Source organism: Pyxicephalus adspersus, chromosome 6 (assembly GCF_032062135.1).
Source record: "Pyxicephalus adspersus chromosome 6, UCB_Pads_2.0, whole genome shotgun sequence".
Classification (NCBI taxonomy): domain Eukaryota; kingdom Metazoa; phylum Chordata; class Amphibia; order Anura; family Pyxicephalidae; genus Pyxicephalus; species Pyxicephalus adspersus.
Window position 1 is genome coordinate 45,172,077 of NC_092863.1, and position 6,279 is coordinate 45,178,355.

Genomic DNA, 6,279 nt, shown 5'->3' on the forward strand with positions numbered 1-6,279 from the left:
TTCTGTGTGCATTACCTATGTAAAAGGCCTACCTATCTATCACTTTCTGTGTTATCTTGCTTTATGTCCACATCCTGTTCAGAAATTGAAAAAAATCACAGCACTAAGCACTTGCTCCAGTGTCAGCGTACCTTTACTTCTGTGAAGAGGTTTTGTTCAACACTGCAATTAAGTGGCTGGTTAAGCAAGTGATCCCATCTTCTCTAAGTATTGGTTATTAGCCGATCTTATATGGCCAAAGTATGTAGCTACCCCTCCAAAGTATTGAGTTCAGGAATTTCAAGTGAAGTTTGCCAAAATATACATTACAAAGACATTTTATACAACTTTGCTTTTCTATCCTTTTGGGAACAGTTGTAAATACTAGGAACGCTGCTTTCTGGTCTTGGCAAGACTTAAGTCTGTGAGCACAAAATCAGATCCATTAAGACATGGTTTGATAATTCTGTAGAGTGCCCAGCTCAGAGCCCTGACTTTAAACCTATAGCACAACTTTCAGGTGAATCTGTCCCTTTTAAAACTCTATGGGAACTCATGTACATCCTGCCCAGAAAAGCAGAGGTTGTTTATAGCCTAATAGGGTGGTAGCTTCAACTTCATAATAATACTCATGGTTTTGGAATATCCAACAAGCTAATAAATACTTGTTGCCATTTTATGGGGTACTCCTTGCTAGTCCCAGGTTTGACCCTCTTTTAGTCTTCATACATTGTTATTATTTGTGGCAGGGGTTCACCAACATGCTGGAAAAATTCCATTCCAGGACTATGGTCCATATTGACACATCATGCAGTTGTTGCAGATTTATCGGCTGCATATCTACTGCAAATCTACTGTTCACCACCTCTAAAAAGTTCTTACCCTAACACTTGAATATCACAGCAAAAATTAAGACAGATCAGATCAATATTCATTCATTCAGAGATGCTCTTCTGCATACCTCAGTAGTAACAAGTGGTTATTCCCCATTCTGGTGCTCAGACTGAACTTCACTTCTTGCCAGAGTTTACATGTATAAATGTACCGAGATGCTGCCATGTGATTGGCTGATTAGATATTTGTATTAGGAAGCCATTGATCCAGGTATACCTAATACGTTGGCCAATGTGTAATGGTTGGGTTCCATAAAAGTTAAGCTTTGTCATACAGCTTACATTAGTGGTTGGAGAGAGAAGCGTCTGCAACTTTTTTCATTGGCTAACTGTAAGTTTAGTTTTCACATTATGATGAGGCCTCTAGGATGTACATTGGGTGAAATCCAAGAGAAAAGTAGGAGCACCAGACCAGAGTTTTATTTCTATTCCTGTAAATGCAAACAAAGCAAGTGCAGTTATAAGGTTATTGAAGGTCAGTGCAGAAAGTCACAGTTGGTTTATAGGATTCCAGAAGTATTTATGTAGCTCATTCATACAATGATCAACATTTAATGTCTGTGTATACTTTCATGTCATTGGTAAGTGACTCCTTTATTGCATTTCTTTCCTACCTTTCATTGGTAAGAGGAGGTTACTTTCTAAAGATCAGCATGCACACCAAGAGGTAAGGCTTCTAAACCATTTAGTGAAGACTCATTCTGAAAAATGCCAATTTCTAACTGTTCTCTGTAAGCAACAAAAATAACTTGAGTCATCACAGGCGCCAAATATCATTTGTGTCTCTGTAACTAATATTAGCCTTTTAAGTATCCAAACCCCCTCCCCATTCATGGGATTGTAAATGTACTTTTATTCTGTATCTGAAATGCATCAAATTATAATAAAAAGAGTAATTGGCTTAAGTTCTAATATGACGTCCCACGGGAGATGCTGGAGTGTCTTTGTTCTCGCTTTATATAGACTTTCTTTTATAATTGGGAAATGTTTTTCTTTTAGAATTCTGAAATAAATGTTTCATTTAAGTAACTATAACCAGAGGGTAAAATGTAAGGGAAGAAAATAGAAAATCTGGTTTTGTTATTCTTCATTAGATAATTTTTTGTACAGATCTGAACAATTAACTTCTTCGATTTTCCCACAACTTTGTGTTTGTATGACACTGGTCTGATGACAAACTTCTGCTACCAAATTACAGTCATACAACCTTCTGAAATAACCTAGTATTTATTAGTGTAATGTAAAGCAGCCACATCCTGAAAGTTTAAATAAAACCCCAGTGGAAAGATTTGGAACCTCTAGGTGTGTGTGTGCTATGGAAGATTCCATCACGTCTCATCCCAGAGACAAAAGGATTAAGAAGAAGGGATGCATACAGAGATCATCAAATGGGGAGAAAAATGATTTTGGATGGATTACCTTTATTTTTTGCCCCTGATGGAGAAATATACCAACTGATGGTGGTTTTAATGCTTTCTTACTCTATCCAGAAACCTGTCTTTAGTTGTACTTTAACACAAAGGAAATAAAACCACAAAGGGCTTTATATATAAAACAGTTATTTGACATTCCCTGATAGGAATCTTCCAGGTCCATGTGTCTCAATGTCAGTAGTTGTTTCCCTGCTTTTTACATGGAGCCCATAGTGTTCAGAAGATTAACTAATAAAGATTAACAAAATGCAAGCAATGTTTTTGGGATGATCCTTTATAAAACATTAAAGATAACCTAAAATCTTTTCAACAGTAAAAATACAGAGATCAGTTGCAATCTAAATGGCAGAAGATATTATTTTATTATTTATAAATAAATTTATAAAGCACATATGTTTGTATCCTGGTCTGTGATTCCAATTTATCAAACTAACACCACCAGAATTGGCAGAAGAATAAAATCTAGGAGATATACTGGTCCAGTACTCTTGTTCACAGCCTGTGATGATACCGATTATTTCTAACCACAGTTCCCTGTTACAGATTGGTTTAGATACAGGATTGATGTGATTAGGTGTGTAGCAGGCATTTACTATAGTCTACACAATTGTCTTCTTAATAAGACAATGTAAGGGAAATTGTCCTGCATCTCGTTAAGAAATAAAGGTTTCGGCATTTTCACAGACGCCATCCACAGGTCCTTTCTTATTTATGACCCCGAGCTTGTTAAGAGGGTTTAATTATTTTAGTTTTGCTATTATTTTAATATGTCTATGTTTATTAAAAGTGCTGCCACTTCATACAACTTATTACAGATTATTTGAGGTTACCCATTTCACTATTGATATGAGGTTTAACACTCAGATGTTTACTAAGCATTCCATTTTTCCAGCCCATCCGCTAGATAAGTGGTTTGAACCGAGCTCTTCACTATAATGCTTGTTAATCTTGCTTCGTCCTTTGGATGACGGATTGGCACCTTGAGAGTATTTTAATGTTCATCTATTTGTGATCTATGCCCCTTCCAAGTTTCACCCTATACTCTCTGCCACAAGCTCACATGTTGAACTGTGACCAAGATAAATCATTGGCACCAGTTCTACATCACAAGTTTGTTCTCTTCCTCATAGTTTTTGCTTATTTTGCAGAATTAAATAAATAAGAACCAACCAAATTTCCAGAAATGGGCATAAAACTACTGACATAAAACCTAACTTGAGGAGGAACAGAACATATTTTGGAAATGTTCAGGTCCTGCTGTGATGAGGAATTTTTGGCTGAAGAGTTGAATATTATAGAGTGGTAAATACTATCCAAATAATAGTTATGACTTCTCATATATTGTATACAGCTGGTGATACACCAGGACGTCTGATCATGTCCAAATTGTCAAATCAATAAAACAGTAAGGGGGTAAGAAAGCTGTTTTATCTCAGAAGAGGTCACATCAGAAAAGACCAATACAAACAAGTTTGCCTTGCAGTATCTTTCATGTGTAATGACACTGAAGGAAGATTTAATGGGCAATGCTAACCTAAAATAATCTAGTATTCTATATTATTATTCATTTTTCTATAATAAAGTAAAAATAGTACAAGGGGGAAATGTGTGATCTCTGCTCTTGCTGGCTATATGTCTAATAGCCATCATTACAAAAACAAAGTACCACTCTTATCTATCTCATTATAAATTGTTTTTACAAGGCATCTGTACGCCAGATGATCACGTGACCTTCCTGCATTTTTTGACATTTTAAAATGAGAAGAATAGGAACATAATGTTTTGAGATCTAGAGAACAGCAACAAACACACAGAAGCCTCAGCAGATAATGCTGCCCAGATCTCCGAAGAAGGACGTGACTCCACAGTGGACGTTCTACTGACGACAATGACGCGTAAAATTCACCAAAAAACCACTGCAAAGACAAAAAAAGTTTCTTTTGAAATTTAAGTGCTATTTTCCAAAGAAATACATACTTATTTTGTTTTCTTTCTTCTTTGGAGACCAGTTTTTTTTCTCATCATCATGTTCATTGAGTTTTGGCAAAAAATTGAAAAGATTAAATCTTTTAAAGTGGAAGATAGAAGACATTAAGCAGAAGCAACCTTTAATTCTCTAAGCTTCAGAATAGAGTTAGACTTAAATAAAATTTGAAGTTCTTGAAAAGAAGGTGAAGCAGAAGTATATATGTAAGGGAGAATCTACATGTTGGCTGAGGACAACACCATTTTTGTTTTTATTATACCCCACCTCTTAGATTGTAAGCTCTTTTGGGCAGGGTCCTCTCCTTCTCCTGTGTCATGGTTTGTATCTGTCTGTCATTGGCAACCCTTATTCATTATACAACGATGCATAATATGTTATTGCAATATATTGGTGCACAAATAACCAACTATGACACCAGTCATTTTGAGGACTTGCGCACTGGAAACTCTTCCAAAACAATTAGCCTGGAGCTACCCCAAGTAGGAAATTCATTGTAAGCATTTTGGTTTGGGTTGGAGCATACACATATCCCCCTTCCTCCGTGTGAGAACCACTAAGGAGGAAACAGATAATGGTCACGTGCTTTGTACCTAGAATTACCGGGCATATTTGTGGGCATCATCTAGTGAACAGAGCAGAGTTGGAGGTCAGGGACCGTACTGCATTAGTACATGTTGACAATGACAGGCTTACTTTAAAGTGTCACTAGAAAAAAAATAGAAAAAAAAGCTTAGAAAAAGATTCATGTTTAAGAAAAATGTAAAACACTTATCCTGCTGGTGAGTCCAATCTTTCCTGCTATGTCATTACTTCTCCAATATGTCTGGAATAGAGCCAAGGATTCGACTTTTAACCCTGTTGAACAGGTAAATGTTCAGCATCTTAGAAAGGAGTGGCTCTTCTTGATGATGTTTTGTTATCCAAGCAACAGGGTTGCTTTAAAGAAGACTTTCCAGACATCCCTCTTTTTTTGAACTCCTCAGCATTAAATAGGCAACTTCATACAGTTCAGATACATACTCCCATTTGCACAATGTTCTTCACTGAGTCCCAACACATGCCGGGTTCCAATTCTCATGCTACAGATGGCAAATGTCCCAATCTAGTTTGTCATTTATTTCAAATAGTGCCTGTGTGAATCACCATGGGATGTGTTTATTTGTTTATGTGCTTTAAAGAAATAAACCCATTGCACCATCCTCTATAAACTATCCTCTAAATCATTTTAACAATACAAAATAATTATAATGTAAAATAATGTATAATGTATAAAATTATAATAAAAATATGTGTGTGGATATCAAACATAAAGCTATTATTATATTTTCCCCTTTCAAAATGCTCTGAAGTTCAATATGACTGACCTTTAGATTAACTGCAACTCTAATATAAGAACCTTCACAAATTATTGAATATTGGTGCTGTTCAAATTTGGATTCCAATTAGCTAAAGTGATTCATCCACAGCAGTGTATATAAACCTATGGTTATATAAAAAAAACATCATAAGTACCATGGCTACAGATATTTACATTTTCAATGGGGTTTTCCATTCTTTCAATAGCTGTTGATGAATGGCAGAGGTTACCTTGGAGCTGTTGATTCAGGGATGGAAAATATGGGACTCAGCTGGACTTTGTCAGCTACCAAATGGAGGGGATTTCCATTTTCTTGTTAGAGGTGGGAAACCCCAATAAATAAAATAATTTTTTTTTCATAACAATCTTAAAACGCCTATTTGGTTGTAACCACAAGTTTCCTGTGCTATCGGTAACTTTCCTTTCAGCTACAGTAAATGTGTATTAAGATAATAGGTTCCCTTCCTGTAACAGAATAAATCTTTACACCAGTAATATATTTGTATGGAAAAGGTGCAAGCTGATCTAATTCACACAGATCTGTACATTGTGTCCTTGTCAAAATACTAGAAACCTGTTCATAGATCATGGTTATTGGTACATTAGCTTGGGAATTCACCAACTTACTGT